The sequence below is a fragment of the Heteronotia binoei genome, chromosome 4 (assembly GCF_032191835.1).
Source record: "Heteronotia binoei isolate CCM8104 ecotype False Entrance Well chromosome 4, APGP_CSIRO_Hbin_v1, whole genome shotgun sequence".
NCBI classification, from domain to species: Eukaryota; Metazoa; Chordata; class Lepidosauria; order Squamata; family Gekkonidae; genus Heteronotia; species Heteronotia binoei.
Genome location: NC_083226.1, coordinates 109,727,387 through 109,753,461, shown reverse-complemented (window position 1 = coordinate 109,753,461; position 26,075 = coordinate 109,727,387).

Sequence of the window (26,075 nt, the reverse complement as noted above, 5' to 3'; positions counted from 1 at the left end):
GGAAGGAGGCCGAGACATGACAGTGCTCAACCCCCTTCCAGACGGTGACAGGTAGTAGGGCCAGGTTAAATTACTTGCCTCCGTCACTGGTGTTATGCAATGCCAGGTCCATAAATAATAAGACCTCTACCCTTCAGGAGTTCCTGCTTGAACAGGATATGGACCTGGCATGCGTGACCGAGACCTGGGTGCGTGATGGGGAGACCGTAGCTCTCTCCCAGCTGCGCCCTCCCCCCCAGGATTCTCGGTCTTTCAACAGTCTTGGACCAGCGGGCAAGGGGGGAGGGGTGGCTCTATTCATACGAGAGATTTACTCCTTCTGGGCTCTCCCAGCCCTGGAGATTAAGGGCATTGAATGTGCCGGTCTGGCGTGGGACATTGGGGAGGGGTTGGCGGTCTGGCTGGTGCACCAGCTGGCGCCTTACCGTCCCTGATGGAGGCCGTAGCAGGCTGGGCATTGGAGTACCCAAGGCTTTTGATCCTGGGTGACTTCAATGTCCATGCCGATGACATGACCTCTAGTCAAACGACGGACCTAGTGTCATCCATGGCAACGCTAGGACTTTCCCAAATTGCTACAATGCCCACTCACCAGGCAGGGCACATGTTAGACTTGATATTTGCGGCGGGAATTTTAGTGGATATTACTGACAAAGCAGTGCCATGGTCGGACCACTATGCTCTCATGGCTCGTATGGATGTTCCACCCCAAGCCCGTTTAGGCGGCGAGCATATTTTAGCTCGCCCGCAGAGCCAGATGAACTCCGAATGGTTCCAGATGGCTCTACAGGACCCCTGGCCCTCTGGCGATTCCCTGGATGATGGAGTCTTGGAATGATAGACTCTCCAGGGCCATCGATGAGATTGCACCTAGGTGTGCTCTGCGCCCTCGCTTAAAGCTAGCACCTTGGTATAACCAGGAGTTGTGGCAATTAAAGTGAGGACTCAGACGACTAGAGAGGCAATGGTGGTGTACTCAAGACGAAGTGACTAGAACATCTTATAGAGAATTTATGAAGTCCTATGAGATGGTAGTCAAAGCTGCAAAGAAAACATACTTTGCGGCTAAGATTGCGTCTGCAATTTCGCACCCAGCACAACTGTTCAACAGAATTTGGACTCTTATAACACTGCCACAGGGCAGTCCAAATTCTAATCAATTGGGGATTGGCTGTGAGGCTTTTGCAATTTTTTTTGCAGATAAGGTCGCGTCGCTCCGCCGCGACTTCCACGCCACATTGGAGACAGTATGTGAACCTGAGGCTCCGTGCCTGTCTTCGGATTGTGTTCTGGATGGTTTCAGTGCTCTTAAGTCTGGAGGAAGTTGACAGGATCCTCTTGTCTGCACGCCGTACAACTTGTAATTTGGACCCTTGCCCCTCCTGGCTCATTAAAACCTGCCAGAGGGAGCTTAGGTATCCTGTACGGTATATCATAAATAGATCCCTGATGGAAGGGCATTTTCCAGCACATCTTAAAGAGGCAGTGGTCCGCCCCCTCTTGAAAAAACCAACGTTAGATTTAGCCAAATTGGCACATTATTGGCCAGTCTCGAATTTACCCTTTTTGGGTAAACTTATTGAGAGGGCAGTGGCGTTGCAATTACAGAATTTCCTGGAGGATGCTTTCATTCTCGATCCCCATCAGTCAGGCTTTTGTCCGGGTCATGGGACAGAGACAGTGCTGGTTGCTTTGGTGGATGATCTACAGCAGCATCTGGATTGAGGCGGCTCGGCGGTACTGATGTTGTTAGACCTATCAGCAGCGTTCGATACAGTCGACCATCGGCTATTGACCTGCCGTCTCGCCGACCCGGGGATTCAGGGGTTGGCCTTACAATGGCTTTCCTCTTTCCTTGATGGTCGGGGACAAAGGGTGGCGATTGGGAGTGAATTGTCCCGGAGGTGCCCGCTTGATTGCGGAGTGCCTCAGGGGGCAGTGCAGATGTTGTTCAACATCTACATGTGCCCCCTTGCCCAGATTGCCTGGAGGTATGAGCTGGGTTGCCACCAGTATGCTGATGACACCCAGCTCTATCTACTTATGGACAGCTGGCCTGCCTGTGTCCCAGAAAATCTGGACCTGGCGTTACAAGCCGTGTCTAGATGGCTCAGGCTGAGCAGATTGAAACTAAATCCAGCGAAGACAGAGGGCCTTTGCTTGGGTCGCCGTGGTCCGGGGGGAGAGATTCCCTTACCAGCCCTTGATGGTGTGCCTCTGACAGTGGCACACAGGGTCAGGAGCTTGGGGGTACTATTGGAGCCTGCCCTAACTATGGAGGCCCAAATAGTAGCCACTGCCAAGTCTGCATTTTTTCATCTTAGGCAGGCAAGGCAGTTGGCCCCTTTCCTGGAAAACGGCGATCTGGCAGTAGCGATCCATGCAATGGTCACCTCAAGGTTGGGTTACTGTTATGCCCTCTACATGGGGCTGCCCCTGTGCCGAACCCGGAAATTGCAGCTAGTGCAGAACATTGCCACCTGGTTGTTATTAGGGCTCCCTAGATGGGAGCACATTCAGCCGAGGCTTCGGGGACTGCACTGGCTGCCGATAATATACCGAGTTTGGTACAAGGTGCTGGTTATTACCTTTAAAGCCCTATATGGCCTAGGACCTGCTTACCTTAGGGACCGTCTCGCCCCATATGTTCCCCAGAGAGTGCTGAGATTGGGTTCTCAGAATCTCCTTACAATCTCCAGGCCAAAGGAGGGCCGTCTGAAGTCAACTAGGGACAGGGCTTTTTCAATCACAGCCCCTTGCTGGTGGAACCAACTGCCAGAGGAGGTGAGGGCCCTGCAGAACTTTGGGCAGTTCCGCAGGGCCTGTAAGACAGTCCTCTTCTGATTGGCATACAACTGACCGGCATCTGTATATCTGAATACCTGAATATCTGAATTTTAGGGAAGACTGTAGCATAGCACGCTGACAATTGTGTTTATTTAATTGTGTAAATTATTAATGTATTTTAAATTTTGTTTTTATTGTTAGAATTTTATGTTGTGAGCCACCCTGAGCCCGCTTCGGTGGGGTAGGGTGGGATATAAATCGAAGTAAATAAATAAATAAATAAATCTCAAGATGCAAAATTCAGATTCAGAATTATTTGTAACTATTCAGAATATACCATTATTTGGTGCTTCTGAATGTTTCTGAATCTAAATGACACATCCCTAGAAATAACACTGCCTATTAAGTAGCTTTACTTTCAATATCTAGGAATTCAACACAAGTATTCAAAATGAATAAAACCTGAACCTGCTCTTTGATTAATTACTTTCTCATATATTTATGAGGTTTTGAAATACAGAGGTATCCCATGAGCTTCTGTTAACTTGCTGTCCTTATGGCTAGATAAAAACTATGTACACATGGTTATCATGTAGCAACTTTTTTTCAAAGTGTTAATTTACCCATCAGCTATGTACTCAGCTTGCTGGGGGGGAAGTGTAGATGATTGGGGAAGGCAATGGCAAACCACCCCGTAAAAAGTCTGCTGTAAAAACGTTGTGGGAGCAACATCACCCCAGAGTCAAAAATGACTGGTGCTTGCACAGGGGACCTTTCCTTTCCTTCCTTTCCTATATTCAGTCAAGATGTAAATTAAAACACAATACCAATTTGTCTGACTCTAGTTTCTATTTGGCACCTTTCCATAAAGTTACTTAAGGAGTATGTCAATAAATCCAGCAATCAGTTTGGATACCCTTCTCTTTCTGTAAATGAGAAACAGAATAGCATAGTACAGGGTTCCCCAAAATTTTTAAGCCTGTGGGCAGCTTTGGATTTCAGAGGTGTGTGTAGCCACAACATGATTACCACAAAATGGTTGCTGTAGGAGGTGGAGCCAGCCACACAACTTCTTTGTGTTGTGATGGCAACTGCTGCTGAAGCAACATTTCTGAAACCTATAAAGCCAATCAAATGTCCAGCAGCCAAACAAAGCCTTGCTAGGCAAAAGCTCCACCTGGCTCTGATAACTTTTTAAACTTTTTAAAAACAGTTGGAGAGTGCCAAGAAATGTGCTGGTGGGCTTCATGGCACCCATGAGCATCATGCTAAAGACCCCTAACATAGAACATTACTGTGTTTAATTACCTGGCCAAAGATTCCATCAATATCCTTGAATGGAAGCATATATGTGGATACAATGGGATATATGTGGCAGCATATATGTGGATGGCAGCATATATGTGGATACAATGTGGATACAATATATGTGGATATAATGGGAGACAAAGTGAGCTCTAAATTCTAAATCATATTAGCTTCTGCTGGAATAAATTTTGTTGGACTTTAAGTTGCTATTGGACTGCTGCTTTATGCAGCCTACATGAATGACATTCCTAATCCTATATATGTTTAAATTGACAAATGTATTGATTAGAAGATGGGAGAAAAGAGAGCTTGGTCAAATAATTCATTGGGAAGTTCACGAGCTCATTGCTGTGAATAGAAAATAGAGGAACAGGTTAACATTTTTTAAAACATAAAATGAAGGAAAAAGGAAAATAAGAGCTTAGCAACACCCCCTCCTTGGACCTATGAGAACTCTCTCTACTTTCTTCATGAGAGCTGACACATACACAAACTGGACGTATATCAGGAAACCCTGTAAAGAAGCAGAGCTCTGGAGTACTTAAACAACCCTGAACTTACACAGTTTGTGTGCATACAGTAAGTAAATGGACCATGGCTTAACACTATGAACTCTTCTGCCTTTTAAATGTCTGGAAAAAAAAAAAGATTTGACTTTATGGATCTCATGAACTCAGCCATTAAGATGATTTTTTTTACTATTGGAGTAATGCCTGGACTAGGGTTACCATATCTTGCCTGGCTGCTAGCTGGGGGGGGAGGGGGCGGCACTGTCCTTGTGTGTGCAAAGTATGTGCATTTTTAAAAGAGGCAAAAGAAGAAATTAAAAATATTTTTAATCAGGAAAAAGATATGCCAATACAGATAATTGGGGACACTTTCAAGGCCTTCTTTAGAGGGATTGCAATTCGCTATTCTTCAAGAAGGAAAAAAGAAAGAACAAAAACTTATAACTGGTTAGTTGAAAATCTGCAATTACAAGAGAAAAAAAATATAAAGAGAAGAATAAGAAAGAAGTCAAATTGAAAATTCAGGGTATACAACATCAGATTAACTTGCTCCTTAATGAAGAGCTAGAGAAAAAAAGTTAAAATGGTCCAAACAATGTTTTTAAATCCTAACAAAGTCAGTGGGATTAAGACTTTAGTGGGCCTTTAGACTAAGGAAAGAAAGAGAAAAATAATAATAAAGACTTTAAGAAATGAAAAGCTTGAAGAAGTACAAAAAACCATCAAATTGAAGAGATTATTAGGAACTTTTATCAAAAATTATATAAGAAGCAAGAACATCTGGAAATGCAACAAGAAAAATATATAAAGCAAATTAATATGAAGAAAATTCCCAGTGAGCTATGAAAGATTTTGGACAACCTGATAATAACACAGGAGATGGTTGATGTGATAAAGATACAGAAAAATAATAAGGCTCTTGGTCCTGATGGACTCCCTGTAGAATTTTTCAAAAGCTTTGATGAGCTTTTACTACTTCCATTTAAGAGAGTTATTGAAGGTATAGTACAAAATGGAAAGGCACCGGATTTATGGAATGAAGCATTAATATCGCTGATACACAAAGAAGGAACTGACTCAGTGGATATAAATAATTATAGAGCCATATCATTACTGAACACAGACTACAAATCTTTGCCACCATTGCAGCACAAAGACTGAAGAAAGTTCTCCCAGAAGTAATACATCAAGATCAAACTGCCTTTCTGCCAAAAAGACAAATGAGGCAAAATGTAAGGACTATATTAAATATATTAGAATACTACAGAGAACATCTGGACAGACAAATGGCATGTATTTTTTTAGATGCTGAAAAAGCATTTGATAATGTAAATTGGAACTTCATGCTAAGGTGTTTAAATGATATTGGATGCAGAGAGCACTTTGGAGGTATGGTTCAAGCTATTTATAATAATCAGAAGGGCCAGAATCAATATTAATGGTGAATTGATGAATTTGATACAGATAAAACAAGGCACGAGCAAGGCTGCCCACTCTCACCATTATTTTTTATTTTAACATTAGAGTTCTTGATTGCTCCGATAAGAGATCAAGAAATAAGAGGAATGAAAACAAAAGGGGAAAGCTTTAAAGTGCAAGCTTTTGAGGATGATGTGGTGTTTATCTTAGAAGACCCAACTACATCAATTGATAAATTAAAAGAAAGACTAGAACAATTTGGTGAGGTAATGGGCTTTAAAGTAAACTACAAAAACCCTACATTTTTAGTAAAAAACATGACTACAGAACAAATTGGTGAATTAGTAAGTAAATCAGGATTTGGTTACAGGAAAAGAGTGAAATATCTGGTAATTTATTTGATGGTGGGAACAAGATCACTGAAAACTGACAATTATGACAAATTACTAAAAGAAATTAAAGTGGATTTAACAGGATGGCAAGACATGCAAATTTCGTTACTAGGAAGAACTGCGACAATCAAAATGAACGTTCTGCCTAGAATATTATTTTTATTCCAAATGATTCCCATTACATTATCATAGTCATTTTTTTCAGCAGATAAATGTAATGGTATCCAAACAAAAGACCCTAAATTATTCAAAGTATGCAGCTCTTTCCCGACTGCATCGCCGAACAGCAGCATAGGGTGGGGGCCGTGTTTGCCTCCCCAGAAGGAGGGGAGGCGAACGGATCTTTCCCCCCCCATCCGGGGCTTGGATGGGGGCAGAGCTTGGGGGCTTTATTACCTGAGCCCCCCCCCCCGAACGGCACAGTTTGAAGCGCTCTTGGCTGGGGAAGGATGCTTTCAAGAGCTCCTCGTCGGTGGGCCAAGAGTATGTGGCGAGCCAACGGCTTCTAGTTCGGTGGGAGTCGGTGGAGAAAGAGAGAGAGAGAGATGTTTATCAATGAGCCCATCTGAAGCAAGGGCAGAGGGGCAAGTTTCACAGCTTAAAAAGCATTTCATTCACTGTTATAATGAATATATCTAACAAGTGGGGACCTGTGATACTCATGGGGGGAACCCTCTCCCATCTCTGTCAAGTCCTCTTAAAGCTCAGAGGGGGATGCAGGAGACTTATGGGGGAATCCCATCTCCCCATAGCAGTTCCAGCCCCCACAATCCACCGTTAGCCCAGCAATGATGGTAACAGTGCCTGGGAGCTGTTCTGAGCCTCAAGCTGCTCCCAGTGTCTTCTGATGCTGCAGCCAGGTCTGGAGCCTCTCCTAGAATGTTCCACCCCAGCAGCCAGGCCCCAAGCCTCTCCTGGCATCTGCTGCCACTATGGCGGGGTAAGGAGCCACTCCTGACACCACTGCCACAACCAGGCAAGGTAGTGAAACTATAGGATCTTAGCGTACAGCTATGTAAATTTAAAAAACGCTAAGAGACACCATAAATTTTAAACAACAAAACAGTGTAATGTAGGTCAGTGGTGTTCTGACAAAGCTTGCACGCAGAACTTCAAATAGACAAGAGCATGTAGCAAAAAGACATTCACAGAAGACAGTTAAAAAACAGTCTTTTCAAGGAGTAACAATATTTCAGTATTTAGTTTGTGAAACTAAAAGACGTCTTTTCTAGATCTTCCAAAGACGTCTTTTCTAGATATCAAGACATTTCATCCGCCTTTCTTCAGTTTGGAGGTTTATTTATCACTGAAACCCAATCTTTACAGTACATTCACAGGAGACCAACAAGGTTCAGAACATGTCTGTTAGGAGAACCTGGAAATCTAACAAACATGAGAACCTGGAAATCAAGCATTGATGCTTTGAACCAGCTTTGTCTGTTATGAATGGACATGAGAACTAGTGCCTAATGAATATTCTCACTTGGGAACCCATAGCCAAAGGGGGATATTACACTGGAGAGCCATTGTTTATCTAGATAGACCCAGGAGTGGGGGGAGAAATTTGCAGTGCCCTGCCATTTCATGTTGCCCCCCAAGAACGAAATAACGAGACAGACACCAAGTGTTGGAATAAAATTGGGCCACTTTATTAATTAACTTCATAAACAGCAAGGGTACCCCACCAGAGGCGGCCTGGCCAGGGCTAGGGGTCACCGCGACCGCTCCCCTGCCATATCGGGCGAGAGACCCAGCCCCCTGGCCAGAGCTGAGGGCCTCAGCTCCCTCCGGGCAGGCCCAGCAGGGAGGCCCGCACCAGAGGGCCCAAACCCAGACTCACGTCTCGCCAGAAAGCACCCTCTAGCCAAGTCTCCCGGCAGTCTGCATTCTCCACCCAGGTATTCAAACCCCAGGGTTGATCATGCCAGACCCCAAAGTCCCCAAAAGGGGGATGCTTCACAGTCCTCTCCGGGCCGCATAGTGCCCTAAACCCCAAAAACCTGCCACTAAAGTGACCGCCTATTTAACAGCACCTCCCAATAGCCAAATCCACAATCCACTGCAATGCTATGTAGGGTAGGCGAAAAACACAACCTGAGCAGTGCCAATCAGCCAGGGTGCGAAAAAATTCCTACCCGGCTCCTCAAAGAGGCAACCAGCAAAAGCCTACATAACATACAGGGCGAGAGGGAGGGCCGAAGACGCACCCGACGCAGACTGAGAGGAGCGCAGGTCTGGCTGTCAATCAGCCAGACCTCGCTTCCCAGCCTGCGCACTAGAACAGGTGCCCTCTGTCTCTCCCCATCCGGGGAGGCAAACTCGTGCCTTTGCAGCCCAGCCGCTGCGCGGCAGGCTGCAGGCACCCGATTTTCCCAGACTGACAGCATTTTATATTTTTAGTTTTCTGCTGCGATCCTTGTGCTTTTTCTTGATGTTTTATTTTTAAAATTGCATTGCAAAATCCCACAATTTCCCCACCTTTCTATTTTAAACAAAATATTTTAAGCATGTTTGTATTTTAAGTTAAAAAATAATATATTTAATTGTATTTGCCTATGTCCTTTATAAAGTCTACATCTCTGCTATCTGGTATTATATTTTAGGACACACATGGCTCGGCCCCACAAAGTGCCATTCATGTCAAATCCAGTCCTCCTAACAAATGAGTTTGACTTCCCTGGCCTAACCACCCTACAGGACTGTGTGATGCAAAATGCCTTTGGTCCCCATTGTGAAGAAAAGCACTGTATAAAGTAAATAAATAAAGTTGATGATTGGTTGATTAATCAGTGGGTAATATGAAGAAGAGAAGGAAGCAGTGAGAGGGAAGAAGGTATGGGGTTGTTAGGAGGAAGGAAAGAATAATCCTGGTCCTCTTTTAGACCAAAAGAAGGCACTTCAGCCAAATCAGACCCTGACATATTACAGCATAGCCTAGAAACCTACATTTGATAGCAACACTTGTAATTTTAAAAGTGTGAAAAATGGGAATTAAATGAGTGTGACAAAATTACTTTTATTCAAGTGAATGTAATCAATCTGTGTTTCTGTGAGTCAGTGGGATAGCCAGAATAGCTACTTTGCAAGTTGATATGATTGACTTCATTGTGTTTCTAACAATATTTATTTTTCAAATTTACTGCAGCATAGATATTTCTCAGTTTTGATGTTCTTCCTGTTTAAGCTTTTTGTTGAATCATTAACACATTTCTGGAGGTTAAAAATCATGCACTATTCCTTTCTTTTCTTACAGTTCTTAGTGATTGCTTTCTCTGAAGTTTACAGAACAACTATTTTGAAAATATTTCAACACAGTTTGCATGACAAGCAGATAACTACTGAGAAAGTCCTTTATGTAGGAAGCAACCAGAAAGCTACCACAGTGGGCTTTCTATACTGAAGGGAAACTGCTTGACAGAATAAAACATTCTGAGGTTTGTGTTAAAGACCTGAAATTGCCATTCTCCTGGGTCTGATTTACTAAAATGCTTCATATTACAAATGCTTTCATTTTCATGCCTATGACACTTAGATAGTTCTTGCAAAGTGGGTAAGAAAAATGGACTCTGCATTTTAGTTTCCACATTTAATCATATCTGGAGGTTACTACACATTTAGCTCACATTATGCAACTCAGCTCTTTTCAGGTTCTTATTGCCCACCAAGGTCGGAATAACGAGTCGGACACAATGCATTGGATTAAAATTGGGCCACTTTATTAACTTACAACATGAACAGCAAGGGTACCCCACCAGCAGCCTGGCCAGGGCTAGGGGTCACCGCGACCGCTCCCCTGCCATTAACGGGCAAGGACCCAGCCCCCCTTCCGGAGCTGAGCTGCTCAGCTCCCTCCAGGCAGGCCCAGCAGGGAGGCCCGCACCAGAGGGCCCAAACCCAGACGCACGTCTCGGCAGAAAGGCACCCTCTAGCCGAGCCTCCTGGACAGTCTGCATTCTCCAACCCGGGTCTCCAAACCCCAAGGCCGATCATGCCAGACCCCAAATTTCCCCCAAAGGGGGGGATGCTTCACAGTCCTCCCCTAGCCGCATAGTGTCCTAAACCCCTAAAACCTGCCACTAATAAGGCCAAGTCTCTACTTAGGGCTTAGCGCCCAAAGCCACCCGCAACCCTTGCTGCAAATCTCTCAGAAAAAGCACATTACCCTTTTCCGAGAGATGTACCCCATCCCCTCTGTAGAGGTCAGGACATCTCACCGAAATATCCGGATGGGGTAAATAATGGCCCAAACCCTTCTCCAGTAATTTTCTAATTTCTTTATTGGCTTTATACCTAGCTCTTTCTATGGCTGCAGGGTCCACAGCATGACACCACACCTGGCGGGGCAGCATGGCTGACCAAACTATAGTGGTCTCCGGCCATCGCTCCCTAATGCACTGGAGGTCATCCCGGGCTTGCCACACCAAGGCCTTACCCTTCAATAACCCCAGATCATTACCTCCCAGGTGAACCATTAAGACCTGTGGAGGAGGACCCGCTCTACCCTTGAATAACAACGGCAGCAAGCCTGGCCACTGGAGGCCCCGACGCCCCTGCCATTCAATAACCGCATGCTGGCTGAGTCCCAGCTGAGAGCCGACCGCAGTTCTCCGTGCTTGAAGAGCAGCCCAAAACACGTAGCTATGGCCGCAGATGAGAACTCGGCTCCGGCTCCTCTGGCCAGGAACAACAGCATCTAAAAAGAGAAAAAACCATTAAACACAAACAGGAGCAAATCATTCCACAATCCAAAATGCTCACTGCCCGAAAAAGGGGCGTATGTAGGCCTTATAGGCCGAAGAACGCCAACGCCCCAACCTCTGAATAGAGGTGGAAGGAAACCCCATGGCAGCCGCTGTCGAGGCCGCCCCAATTCTAAAGGAGTGGGTCCCAAACCGCACCCCTGATAACCCTAATTCACCCAACGCCCTGGACGTAACAGCCCAAAACTGGTGTTTCGTCAATGGCTTACCATCCAGGTGTATAAACAAAAATCCATCCTTGGGCCCGTGCACTGCCAAATAAGCAGCCAACGCATTAACTGGACACAACTCAAGCTCTGAACAACTACCAAGCTCGAGCACAGTACCCTGCTGCAACTGATCCGTCTTCGAGCGACGGACAGTAATGACCGCCTTAGCCCCGAACAACCTCAGATCCCTCAACTGCAAAGCTCTACCAGAAACATCGTTTCTAGACTGAGCTACCAGCTCACTCACTCTAAGAGCCCAAAAAAAGGCTAACAAGGACGCAGCATGAAATAAACATGCCTCGAAAGGCGAGGCACACACCACGCCCCATACCCTCTTCAAACCCAGCAGAATCGACGGAGACACCGGATTCCGCGTATCAACCCTGGGTCCGGCCTCTCTAGACCACCCTTCCAGCATCTTTCGAAGACGAAAATCTGCTGTATCATCCCTATAACCAAGTGCCTTACTTGCAAAAGCCAATGCAGACAGGCACCCCCTAATGGATCGCACGGCCAACCCCTTACCTCGTAGCGAAACACAGTAATGGAGCAATTCCTCCACCGGGAGGGGCCAAACCCTGCGATACCCTACCTCAGCCCAAAAGTCTTCAAACTGCCGCACGGCCTGCTCATAAGACTTCCGAGTGCTAGGCGCAATGGCTAGACCTATCGCTCTGCAGGCTTCGGATCTCCAATCTGCCATACCTCCTGGGGCATTGGCACCGGCTCTCCGTTCGCCTCCGGGGCCAACTGACGAAACCTCTCCATCTGTTTACGAGATAGAGCGTCAGCCACCCCGTTGCTCACCCCAGGAACATGCCTGGCTAAAAACAATATATTAAGCCGCAAGCAGCGCAGAGTGAAGGCCCTCACCAACCTCATCACCCGCTGCGATTTGGATGAGAGGGAATTAATGACGTGGACTACTGCCATGTTATCACACCAAAAATGGACAGTGTGATTGGCCATATCCTTCCCCCACAGCCAAACCGCAACTAAAATGGGAAAGAACTCGAGAAACGTAAGATCTCGGTTCACCCCTACCTGCGTCCAGGAATCAGGCCAAACATCCGCGCACCAATGTCCGCGAAAATAAACTCCAAAGCCTAAAGATCCTGCAGCGTCAGACATGACCTGGAGCTCGGCCTCGAGCATCAAGTCCTCCCTCCAAAAGGAGACCCCGTTAAACGACTCCAAAAATTCCTGCCAAACCCTCAGATCATCCCTCATGCTGCAGGTAACCCTAGTTCTATGCTGGGGCAAGCGTAACCCTGCCATAGCATCACACAGTCTCCTAAGAAAAGCCCTTCCAGGAGCAACCACTTTGCAAGCAAAGTTGAGGTGCCCCACCAATTGCTGCAATTCCAGCAAAGTGACTTTCTTCCTAAGAAGAAATGCATTAATCCTAGCCCTCAGCTCCTCTACTTTCTGCAAAGGCACCCTAGACAACTGATCAATCGTGTCAATCTCAATCCCCAGAAAGGTCAACCTCTGGGTTGGACCTTCCGTTTTTTCCAGCGCTAAGGGTACCCCAAGTTCAGCAGTGAGCTCGGCAAAACCAGCCAGCAGCTGGCCGCAATGCCCCGTCCCCACGGGCCCCACAAATAGGTAGTCGTCCAAATAATGAACGACGTCCTGAAACCCCACTTTCTCCCGCACAGCCCATTCTAAAAACGTGCTGAAACGCTCGAAAGCAGAACATGACACAGAGCAGCCCATCGGCAATGCTCTATCCATGTAAAATTGGCCCTCAAAAGAAAACCCTAAGAGATCAAAGTCATCGGGGTGGACGGGCAAAAGGCGAAACACAGACTTAATATCGCATTTCGCCAACTCTGCCCCCACCCCGCAACGCCTCACCACGGCGATAGCCTGGTCGAAGCTTGTGTACCTAACAGAGCATAAATGCTCTGGGATCCCATAATTCACTGACTGCCCCTTAGGAAAAGACAAATGGTGAATCAAACGAAATTCACCAAGCGTCTTTTTAGGCACCACACCTAAAGGCGAGACCCTCAAAGTAGCTACTGGAGGCTGTAAAAAAGGACCAAGGATCCTTCCTTCAGCCAACTCCTTAGCAATCTTGTCTCTAACAACCTGTTCCAAACCCTGAACAGACTTAAGATTTCTAGACATGAACGCAACTCGAGGCCCCTGAAAAGGGATCCTAAACCCAAACTTAAAACCCTCCAACAGGTACAAAGCATCAGCCCTCCTAGGATACATAGCCAGCCATCGCTCAAGCGGTCCCACCCTTATCGGGCTGGGGCCCTTTCTTGGCTGGAAAAACTCCTCCGCTCCCGCCGGGCCTCTTTGGATTCCTGCGCCCCCGGGCTTTAGGGCAGCTATCAAAGGCATGGGATCCACCACACAAGGGGCACGCGTGCTTAAACTGGCACGCCTTTCTGTTACACACCCCCAAGGATCCATAGTCCCAGCAGAGCAAGCGGGGTTGAACCGCCTGCCCCGCTGTACCGCGGGGAGAGCTCAGAGAAGCAGATGTGGATGCCCTACTCACTAAGTGACCACTATCTGATCGGTCACCCAGGTTAGGCCTGGCCGGGGACATAACCTGCAGCCAAAGCTGCTGGTGAATCCGATCCCACTGGAGGGACGGATATAGGGCAGCCCTCATTCTAAACTCCTGGTCGTACTGTAACCAGGCTGATCCACTAAAGGCAGTATAGCCCTTATAAATTATGTCCAAGTATTGGAACAAGGATGCCGCCCGCCACGGCTGCGCCCTAGCAATTACCCCGGCATAAATGCAGAACCCAGGCAACCAATTAGCCCATGTTCTGTCAACCTTTCGCTTCCGCAGCTTCTCCTTCTCCTTTTCATCTAATTCCTCTTTGTCTTTCTTTTCCATTTCTCGATAAAGAAGAGAAAATATGTCCACATATTCTCCCTTTAAAATTTTTTCCCTTGTGCCAGGGAGCAAATGGTCCCCGAGTGGCAGAGCAACCTCGCCAAAAGGCAAGGCTGTAAAAGGCACCATCCCGTACTGAGATGGTGCTCCCAAAATGGGACCTGACAAGCTCATCTGTCCAGTACCTGGATGCACACAAGGTATGCCCTGCCCCCCTGGCCAAGCCCAATTCTGCACCAGCCCAGCCCCAGAAGGAGTAGGCACACCTAAGCCTGTCCCTGAGGCGCCCTGTCCGGCTACTGCAGCAGGTCCCCATGTCCCCCATGGCCAAACCTGCCCAGACCCAACTTGCAAACCATCACCAAACCTACCTCCAAGTCCAGCAGGCACCACCGGCAAACCAATGCCCGACGCCCCCGCCTCCTCCACCGCACCGGTGTCGGGGCCACAGGAACCGGCATCCTTGACAGGCATGACTCCACCAGACCTGCCCTCAAGAATGGACAACCTGGTGAGAATATTAGCCTGCCTTGCCTTTTTGGATTGCCTCACATCTCCCCCCACACTCAAGGAAGGAACCCCCGCCGCCTGCTCTAAGGCCTTCAGCCTACTCAAAATACTATAATCCACTGCCCCTTCACCCTCCTCATCCGAAGAGGATGACGGAGGTGGTGGCCTCCTGGCAGGAACTTTAGATGGTCTGGGTGCAGGCTTCTTACCTTTGGACTTGCCTGAACCTTTTCCCCCAGCCATTTTGCCCACCTTCCTTATAAAAGGGCACCTCAAAATGGCCGCCCAACTGTCTTTCTGCCCCTTTCTCAAGGAACCTAATATGGCCACCCAAACTGCCCAGCAACAGCCCCAGCTGCCCCTTTCTCAAGGAACCTAAAATGGCCGCCCAAACTGCCCAGCAACAGCCCCAGCTACCACGCAGCCCAATGCAACTCCACTATAACTAAGGGTGGTGTGGGGTTTTCAACTCCCTCCACCTCCCCGTACACAGATGGCCAGTCCCCTCACAGTGAATGAAGACTAAGGCCACCTTAAGCCCCTCACCTGGCCCAAGCTTCCACCAGGATCTATCTCAGTTTATGAGTAGCTTAGACTGCAGTACTGCAGCTTTACCACTCTGGGCTACCAAGCTCCTGCAATATATAATTGTGGAACACACCATATGCAGGAGCAGAAAGCCCAGGCGACCACCCCAACTCCACCAGGCTAGGCTTTGAATTGACCCTCAACCACGTCAAACACCCAGCCCCCAGAGCAACTCAGCCAGCCAGCGCCCAACTCCACCAGGCTAGGCTTCAAATTAGCCCTCAACTGCGCCAAACACCCAGCCCCTTGAACAACTCAGCCAGCCAGCGTCGATCCTCTGCTCAAGGAAGCTGCCGCCGCCGCGCCTCGCGAGGAACACAAGGATTCCAACACGCTCCCTCCGCGATGAAACGAGCCTCGGAAAAACGCGCTGACACAGAAAGCCTCCCGAACACGCTCCCGATCACCGAGGGACTGAGGAAAGGGACGGGGAGCTAGCCGTTGACGCGGCTAAACCCCGCCCCCAGCAAAGCACGCCCAAACGGGGCGCAGACCAACTCTCCCGCCCTGGAGGGCAAACTGCTCCAAGCAGCCTAGCAGCTACGCTGCAGGCTGCAAGCCCACGAATGTCTTGGCCTAGGAACTAAAAACCCTGAATAAAGATCTTCCACACCTGTAAGAAAACCCCCCACTAATTTTACTTCTGACTCCAGACCCTCTCATTGCAAGACCTTCTGTTTTTTGGAAGGGAGTCTTTGGAAAGTGGGGCCTGAAAATTCCCTGTGCTCACATCAAAACCTACATCTCTTAAGTACAACTCAAGTATTCTTATGATTTCTTATATGTTTTAGTAAATTAACATTAGAACTTTTTGCATTTTTCTCTCAGAGATTACTAAATACTTGTAAATACTGGCAATATTTTAAGGTGATTGCTATTATAGTTTCTAAGGTTATTACTATTGGAGTTGCTATTTGGGAGTTTGTTCCTGTTGGAGGTGGTGTTCAGGGGAATGTGATGTCACATCCAGGTGACACTCTAGAATGTCCCCTAATTTAAATGGTAAAGAAATTAGATACATGATGAAATTCCTAGAACATCATAGGTATGTATATGAACCAGGAAAATGTGGTTCAGTTTGGTTCTCAGTTAGTGGTATGCCTGATTTGCAAATGATAGACCTTCAAGAAGTTTCTGGCGCTAAACATACTGGTTCAGTAGAACATCCACCCTGGTGTGCTAGAGACAACAAGCTTGCAGGGTATCTCCAACTGAGGCAGATTTTGCACTCACCTTACTCCGCCGTCACGTCCGTCTTCTCCACGTGGCGTCCTCCTGATTTCCCACTATTTGCATCGGGGCTGCAGCAAACATCATGCTTTTCGCGCAGCAAGTGGAAACTGGTTTTTAGCTGTTTCCATTTGCTGCGTGAAAACTGCGATGTTTGCTGCAGCCCCAGTGCAAATAGTGAGAAATCAGGAGGACACCATGCAGAGAAGATGGATGTGAGGGCGGAGTAAGGTGAGTGCGAAATCCATCTGTCTTCTATCTGCCCTCCATGTTTTATGAGGATTGGTTATATGGGGTCTGAGTTACCCCCCTTCCCCCAAAAAAGAAGACACCCCCAGGAAAGTGGTTTCTGGAAAAAATGACAGATTCATAACTCTTACATCCCCCAAAGGGCTGAAACATACAGGTCCAGAGTACACCCAATAGCTGAGGTGTATTCTACTTTGCAGAATAATAGAAACACATGTTGAGCTGGTTGGACCACCCCTAGTTCTCCAGAGACAGACTTGGAATGACAGAAAGGCAGAAATCACAACAGTTCTGACAGGAGCTCCCCAAAGTAACCTCAATACAGCTTGGTAAGCAGCCCAGCCACACTAGACAAGCAAGGGAAGCATGTCCACAATTCTCTCTCTCTCTCTCTCTCTCTCTCTCTCTCTCTCTCTCTCTCTCTCTCACACACACACACACACACACACACACATACTCTGCAGAGGAAAACAAACACCTGTTTTGCTGGCTGAGCCACTCCCAGTTCTCCAAAGGAAGATTTGGAATGACAGAAAGGCAAACATGACAACAGTTCTGACAGGGGCTCCCCAAAATAACCCCATGACAACTTGGTGGGCAGCCCAGCCAGTCAAGCAAGGGAAGCATGCCCACAACTCACAGCCCCATAACAACAGCTGTAATGTGCAGATCCAGAGAACACTCAGCAACTGGGGTGTATTCTTCTACTTTGCAGAAAAATTGAAACACATGTCAACATGCCAGACCACACCCCCAAGTCTCCAAAGCAGGTTCTGAATGTCAGAAAAGCAGATATCCCCAGAGTTTTGACAGAGGCTTTCCAAAGTAATCCCACAACAGCTTGGCAAGCACCCTTGGCAAGCACTGGAATGCAATGAGATGTGCCCACAATGCTCCTAGGTCCCTACAGGCCCAAACACATAGATCCCCTGGTCAAAGCCCACCCCTAGATGAACTTTCTGGTTATTCGCCATTAGTGGAACACATTGTACAGATAAGAAATCACCCATTATAAATTGTACAAACACAATGGAAAGGGGTAATCAAATGGGGGCTTCTTTGTACTGTGAGGAAATGACCCCTCTTTCCCCAATACTATAGTCTCAAGCATGGTTGCCAGGGTGCCTGGAGAAGTGAGCTTGCACCCGTCTGGCCAGAGAGTGCGAGTAAAGCCATCCAGGAACTGAATGGGACTCATGTGTACAAGCAGCCTAAGTGTATAAGTGTTCTAAACAGGCACAGAGTGCTTGCCAACATGCACGGACGTTTCCCCGCTACTGCGTGGAGTCCGCCATGGTGGGGAAGAAGCTGCACCGCCACGGAGCTGTCCAGGCGACCGGTGTTGAAGCGCTAAGCATGGAAGCCACTGTGTATCGCTAACACCACTTGTAGCCATCTTCCTGCCTGGCTGGACTTCATTCCTTCTCAATGGGAATCTCACGTACACACCTTGAGTCATTCCCAGCCCGCAAGCAACCCATCCGTTTTATGAATGGATTAATAGCTTGACTGTTGATCCTAATTGCTCAGTAATATCCTGAATAGTAGCTCTTGCCTAGGAAATGATGAGAAAAGAGGAAGGATCTCTCCTGTCACATCCAAGCCTTTTGTCTACACCGGGGATACCTAGGTCAATATCTGATTCCCTATTGTCACATTCCCAGATAATCCCATCTCATCCCAAGCACCCAGCCATTTCCATACTGATATCACTGGAGCCGCCCCAGGCCCTGTCACAACCTGGAAGTTTCCAGGGTGCCCAGGACAAAGGTGAAGTTCATTGGTCAAAGCATACACCCAATCAGGTGTCACCAAAGACTCACCATTGGTTCAGCCGATGTCCAGCCTTCGTGGTCATCAGCAGAACCTCCCATCTCTCCTCCCAGTCACCTCCCATCCCCTCGGGACTTAGGTGACTCTTTATAACCTGTGGACTAGCTACCCACAGGTGTGCTTCTATTCAGCAACCCATTTACCGCTGTGTAGATACATCCCCGATTCCTGATCAGTTTCGGGCCCTTCCCCCCATTCCCTCAACTGTCGCCTTCGAAGTCTTCCTTGGAGTCTGCGAGAGGTAATTATCGCCCTGTATGTCTACCCTTATATGTACCCCTATCAATCTATCTATATTTCCTTAGACCTGTGTGAATGTGTGATTTTTTGTATTTTTATCTTGTATGAAAGAACTATTTTTCACAATAAATTACAATTGGTTTTTATTAAATTAGAGTCCATTTATTGAGCATTCACTCTCTGGATGATTGAGCCTGGTATACACTGGTAAAAAGATTCCTATTAAGCCAGGTGTCCACCTAACTAATTCCCCAACCTCGTTTTGAGGGCATTTGGCTTAACAGTACAGGCAGATGTTTGTTGAGATAAATGTTTGTTGAGATAAATATTTTGCTGAGGTGGATTTTGTTCCAAGAGGTAGATGTTGTGTTATGGGATAGGTGTTGGGTTAGGGAGCTCACTGCCACCCAGTAGAGGTGCTACTCTAAAGTAACAAAAAGGGGGAGCATGGTATAGATATCTCAGAGTCAACAAACCCAAACATCTGTGTTCAATGATGCTACAAAGAGTATACAATGTACAAAGAAATATATTCAACAAATACTGGCACAATCCTTGTTATAGAAATTCTTTTTGTAATAAAGTCCTTCCAGCCAAACAGTCTTAATTCAAACAATAGAGGTGGCCATCCTCCCACAAGTGCCAAGGGCACAACCCACAGGCTATATGCCAGATCACTCAGAGAGAAAGAGGAATGAGGGGATCCACAGGGGCAACAGGAAGTCTAGATTTTACCCTGTGAGGTCCAAGGAAGGATAACTCAGCAGGTGGAGGTCAACCTTGAAGAAGGCCAACTTGTCCATCCTGGCCAGGTCCAGGCAGGAGTGTGGGGGTGGGTGGGTGGTGGGTGGGCTAACAGGTGGCATTCGATGAAATTGCTGAGCATACAGGTTAAAACGGATAAAAGGAAGTACTTCTTCACCCAAAGGGTGATTAACATGTGGAATTCACTGCCACAGGAGGTGGTGGTGGCCACAAGTATAGCCACCTTCAAGAGGGGTTTAGATAAAAATATGGAGCACAGGTCCATCAGTGGCTATTAGCCACAGTGTGTGTATATATATATAAAATTTTTGCCACTGTGTGACACAGAGTGTTGGACTGGATGGGCTGTTGGCCTGATCCAACATAGCTTCTCTCGTGTTCTTATGTCTCCCTCACTCAGGACCCACCTCCAGTGTGGAGGCCAGCACCTGGTCCAGACTTTGAATCAGGGGGATGACCATATGGGCACAAAGCATATTAGTGGTGTCTTAGAAGGCCTTGAGGACATGCATCATTTGAGAGAGGGTAAGCCAGTTGTTGGAATTGATTACGAGCTCCTCTTCCCCATGCAGGATGGTCACAGAGGAGATGGCATCATGCACCATGTCCTTCTACTCTACCAAACATGCAAGTATGGGGTAAGTGGAGTTTCAGCAGGATGGGTAGGTCAAGAATGAGCCAGTGTTGAGGCTCATCTCCCTCCCCCTGCCTCTTATGCAGCAGAGACGCAGACTTGGGTGGCTGGGCATAAGCAATGGGTGGCTGGGCATCAGCAGATCTCTAGCAAGAACTGCATCTTGAGGGTTGCAACATCCCAGGTGACCCTGACTTTGTTTCACAGCTCCAGAGTATCCTTCACCATAAGGTGAAGTATTCTGTTGAAGCTAACAACCTTCACCGCTGACAGCATATTGATGCCAGTGTCCATGGCCATGTAGCTGCAATATTGCTGCTGCCATCCATTTCCTCAGGTTACTCTGTATCATGGTGGCAATGTTTTGCTCTCTGTGATCTGCATCCATTCCCTGTGCATGAAGCAGAACCCCTTTGTAGCCTGGTGGTAGGACTGTCTCTTCCTGGGGTCTGGGCTGTGTCCTGACAGTCTGGAGGGTCTCTGGATGCAACCAGAGGATAGTGTGAGAGAGGTAGTCATGCTGCAGGCTGCTCACAGATGAGGTGAGTGACTGCTTCCTGGGCACTCCATGCAGCCCTTCTGGGTGGCACATTCTCCAAGAGGTCCCCAGGGACCTCTTGGAGAATGTGGAGGTTGGCTGTAATGTACTGAGAACCAAGACGGTTTGAAGGCAACATGGTTTATTCAGTAGTACATCACAAGAGAGCTAGCGCGCGCGCCGGGTCCCGCTTATATACATTACCTGGAACTGCCCCCTCATCTGACCAGTCCAATCCTGGTCAGTCAAACTTCCCACCACAGATCTTGATGGGCGGGGCGTCTGGCGAGCTACATCCGGGGACCCATGGGTCACCTCTGTAGTGATCGCCATGTGGTGTATCAGCTTATGTTCAAGACACAACTCAAGGCACAACACTCCTCCCCCCCAGCTCAGGTCACATAATCCCACAAGTAAGCGGGGGCCATGCGCTCCCTAGTCGACCTCCTTGGGATTACTAGTGGAGTCGGAGCGGTTACAGGTGCCGCCAGGGCCATGGCTGCTGTGGCGGCCGGGGTGGCGGTTTCCCCGTGTGGGAGGAACGCTGGCCTATGATTGTCTGTGCCCTGCGGCTCATCAGTTGTCCCTACTCTTGGGGAGTCGCCCCCGCTTTGGTCTGGCTCTACCACCCAATCGGCCGGAGCGGTCAGCAGGGGCAGAGCCACTCTCGGCGTGGGCCTGGCCATGGGTTCCTCCTCGCTCCGTATTGCAGCCAGCTCTTCCGGCAAGGTGAGGCAGCGCATTTGGTCTATATGCCTCTGCAATATCCTGCCTCCCTCTGTTGATACGTCATAGTGGCGGGACCCTATTACTTGTAGCACCCGGCCCGCTACCCACTCAGGAGCGCTAGCGTAGTTCCTCGCGTACACCGGATCCCCCGGGAAGAACCCCCTGGCCACTTCTTTGATCTCTGGGGAACTGCGTATATCAGTGGCCCAGTCGGGGTGCAGCCGATCTAATCTTGTGATTAGCTTCCGTCCCATTACCAACTCGGCTGGGCTGACTCCGATTACTGGGTTGGGGGTTATCCTATTATCAAATAGGAAGGCAGCTAGGCAGTGGTCCCAGTCCCCCTGTACGATACAGCCCTTGTTTAGTGGTGTGCACCATCTGCTCTGCTTGGCCGTTGGTGGCCGGATGGAAGGGGGCGGACTGTATGTGCTGTATTAGGTATCTCTGCAAGAACTCCCGGAATTCCCAGGAGGTGAAGGCTGTCCCATTATCTGAGACGATGGTGTCTGGAATCCCGTGCGTGCTCAGGACCCTGCGTAACGCCTGGATCGCTGCTGCCATTGAGGTTGAAGCTACCGGAATGACATCCAGCCACTTGGTGTACGCATCCACCAGGATGAAGAATATTTGGCCCTGAAAGGGCCCCGCAAAGTCGATGTGTAGCCTAGACCACGGCTTCCTGTGTGCTTCCTAGCGTTGAGCGGGGGCACTGGGTGGTTCGGGTCGTGACTCCTGGCACGGTTTGCACCTCCGGACCCACCCCTCTATCTCTTTGTCCATCCCCGGTCACCATACATAGCTGCGTGCTAAGGCCTTCATCTGTACAATCCCTGGATGTGTTTCATGAAGGGCCTCCAGCACTTGTCTCCGCAGGGGGGGGACCACCACCCTGCTCCCCCATAAAAGACATCCCTTGTGGGAGGATAGTTCTTCCTTGCATGTTGTATATGCCCTGAACTCTTCGCAATGTTTTCCCTCTGGCCATCCCCTCACCACCCAGTCGAGAACCCGCGCGAGTATTTTGTCGCGCCCCATGGATTTCGCTAGCTCTGCTGCGTGTAGGGGTCTCTCTGGTAGCATTTCGATGAGCATCACATGGTGGGCCGGGGCCGGGTCGGGGTCTGTGGAGGGCAGTAGTAGGCGAATGAGAGCATCTGCGTGTCCCATCGCCTTGCCTGGCCGGTGGACCAGGGCATATGTGTAGGAGTTGAGGAACTGATTCCACCGCAAAACGCGCTGTGATAGAATCTGTGGCATTTGGCAGTTCGGGGCAAAGAGGGCCAGAAGCGGTTTGTGGTCCATGGCTATGGTAAAACGTCTCCCATACAGGTAGTCGTTAAACTTATGCACCCCTGCCACGATCGCTAAGGCCTCTTTATCTATCTGGGCATAGTTTTGCTCCGCTGGGGTCAGGGTCCTCGAGTAGGGTCCTCCGGGAGTTGGTGACCCAGGACGGCGCCCACCCCGTACGGTGACGCGTCACATGCTAAGATCACCGGTAGGCTTTCATCGAAATGGTGGAGCACATTGTTAGATACGAGCAGACCCTTGACTGCCTGGAAGGCGGTGTCCTGCTTCTTTTCCCAGACACATGCGGCATTTTTGTCAAGGAGCCTGTGGAGGGGTTCAGCTATGGCGGCTTTGTGGGGTAGGAACGAATGGTAAAAATTTAATAACCCCAAGAAACTTTGTAGCTCTGCCTTGCCCGTGGGGGTGGGGGCTTCCACTATGGCCTTAGTTTTGTCTGGTGTCGGGTAGATCCCTGCCGCGTCAACCGCAAACCCCAAGAACTCTACCCTCGGTACCCCGAGGGAACATTTTTCTAGCTTGACCTTCAGACCCGCCTCTTGGAAACGGCGGAGTACTTCTCGCAGCCGGTTGCTAAACTCCTCCGCATCCGGTGCAGTGATCAAAACGTCGTTGAAAAACGGTTTCACCCCGGGGATCCCTTTGAGGAGAGAATCCATCAGGCTCTGAAACACCCCCGGGGCCACGCTCACCCCAAACTGCAACCGTCGTACCTTAAACGCCCCCGTGTGGGTTACTATGGTCTGTGCTTCTGCCGTCGCGGCGTCCACAGGCAGCTGCTGGTACGCCTGGGCCAAGTCCAGTTTCCCAAAGATTTTGGACCCCGCTAATGCTGCCAGAACGTGGCTAATTACTGGAACGGGTTAGGGGTTATCTCGTAGTGCCTTGTTAATGGTGCACTTATAGTCGGTGCATATGCGCACCTCCCCGTTCGGCTTCACCGGGGTAACTATCAGGGTTTCCCATGCGGCATAAGAAACGGGTTCCAGCACTCCCTGGGCTGTGAGGAGGTCTAGCTCTGCTTCAATTTTAGGCTTCAGAGCGAACGGGACCCGCCTGGCCTTCAGCCTTACAGGTCGCACGTGGGGATCGAGGGGTAAGGATATGGGAGGGCCCTTGTAGCACCCCAGGGCACCTCTGGGAACTCCCGGCACACGTTTTCAAATCCCGCATCCCCAGCTGCTGCACCCCCATGATCTTTATTCCCAGCGGCCGGAACCAGGCCAGGCCCAACAAGGTGGTGAGCTGCCGTTTAACCACTAGTATGTCGAGTTTATTCCTAAACCCGTTATACTCCACTCCCACTGTTGCCCATCCCAGGATCTGAACGGGGTTTTTTTTTAAAGTCCCGTAGCATGATGCATGCCGGTCGCAGCCTAGGCTGGCCACATGGGCACAGCTTCCTCAAGGATTCCTCTGAAATTATGAAGATGGAGGAACCCGAGTCCAGTTCCATCAGGCAGGGTTTGCCCTCAATCCTGACCAAGACTTTGACCTTTTGGGGGGTATCGTCGGGCAAGTTCATTACCTGCATGCTGGTCGAGGCAATCGAGTAGTCCCTGGTCGATTCCTGGTTGGTAGACTGGCGGCGATGGGTGGCCTTGGCCCGGCAAGCCCTCGCAATGTGGCCCATCTTGCCGCAGTTCCTACAGACCACATTGTGGTAGGGGCAGTCCCATCGCTCGTGTTGGTCTCCACAGCTGGTGCACTTGGTGGCGGCTGGTCTCTCGGTTGCTCGGGGTCGCTGGGTTGCTCGTAGGCCCACCCCTGTTTGGCGGCGTAGCTGGTGTGCCTCCTCTTCATCTGGTTGGCTTGGGCCCATCTCTTCCTGATGGACAGCTTTGGCCCTCGTGTTGGGGAAGGTTTTTGTAGTCTGCTCGAATGAAACGGCCTCGTTGAAGGTGCTCTGGAGGGTGAGCTCTTCCGTCACGAAGAGCTTTTGTTGCAGTCTTTCGTCCCTCAGGCCCCAGGCGAAGTGGTCCCTCAGGGTCTCCTCTAGCTTATCAAAGCTACAGTCGCCCAAGATTTGGCGGAGAGCAGCCAGGTAGTCCGCTGCCGTCTCTCCTGCCTCTTGGTCCCTCTTGTGGAAGAGGAACCGGTGGGCGATGAGTGAGGGTTGGGGCAAGAAGTGCCCAGTGAGGAGTCTAACTATCTCCTCATACGTCTTCTCTGTGATCCTTGCGGGGGGCGAGAGACCCTTGGCGATCTCGAACGTGGCCTCTCCGCATACGCTCAGGAGGACATCTCTCGTTAGGCTATCCTCCGTGATCCTGTTTGCTCGGAGGTAGCACTCGACCCGCTCTGTGTAGGTCTCCCACCTCTCTGGAGTAGCGGTGTTGAACTCTTCGAGACAGCCCATGGTTCTGCTCTGGTTAGCCATGGTGGCTGTGGCGGCGGGTATATTGGTCTCCCAATGGTTTGCCTTTGTCTCCGACCGGGTCCGCAAAGCCCTTCTAGAGCGGGCTGGCTAGGATCCCATCCTTGTCGCAACTGTAATGTACTGAGAACCGAGATGGTTTGAAGGAAACATGGTTTATTCAGTAGTACATCACAAGAGAGCTAGCACGCGGGCCGGGTCCAGCTTATATTACCCGGAACTGCCCCCTCGTCTGACAAGTCCAATCCTGGTCAGTCAAACTTTCCGCCACAGATCTTGATGGGCGGGGCATCTGGTGAGCTACATCTGGGGACCCAGAGGTCGCCTCTGTAGCAATCGCCATGCGGTATATCAGCTTATGTTCAAGACACAACTCAAGACACAACAGTGGCCTGCCTTGATGTCCCACCCATGGTACATCAAGTGCAGGGAGCCTTTCATGGATGGGCCTCCTGCTTCCCCTCAATTTCTCTCTGCTGGTGAGAAATGCCTGATGGGATAAGTGGGCCTCTTCTTCCAACTGACTGCCAATCTTTCCTCCAGCAGCAATATACTGGGATACTCCCTTTGCAGATACCTGTGGAGGACAGAGAAGAACGAGTGTTGAGAGTTTGCACACCTACAGACATGAGTGTGGCACACCTGGCACTCTGCCATACAGGGGTCACTAGGGAGGATGCAGAAATATTTTCAAAGTGTAGGCTGGAAATGGAAACCCAGGACTGGAGAAGCTGGAATGGACAGCTGCTTTTTGGCACTGGTCTGGGAGAGGCCTCAAATGGTGTACTTGAGGCAGGAACAGCAGCAGATACTTGTGA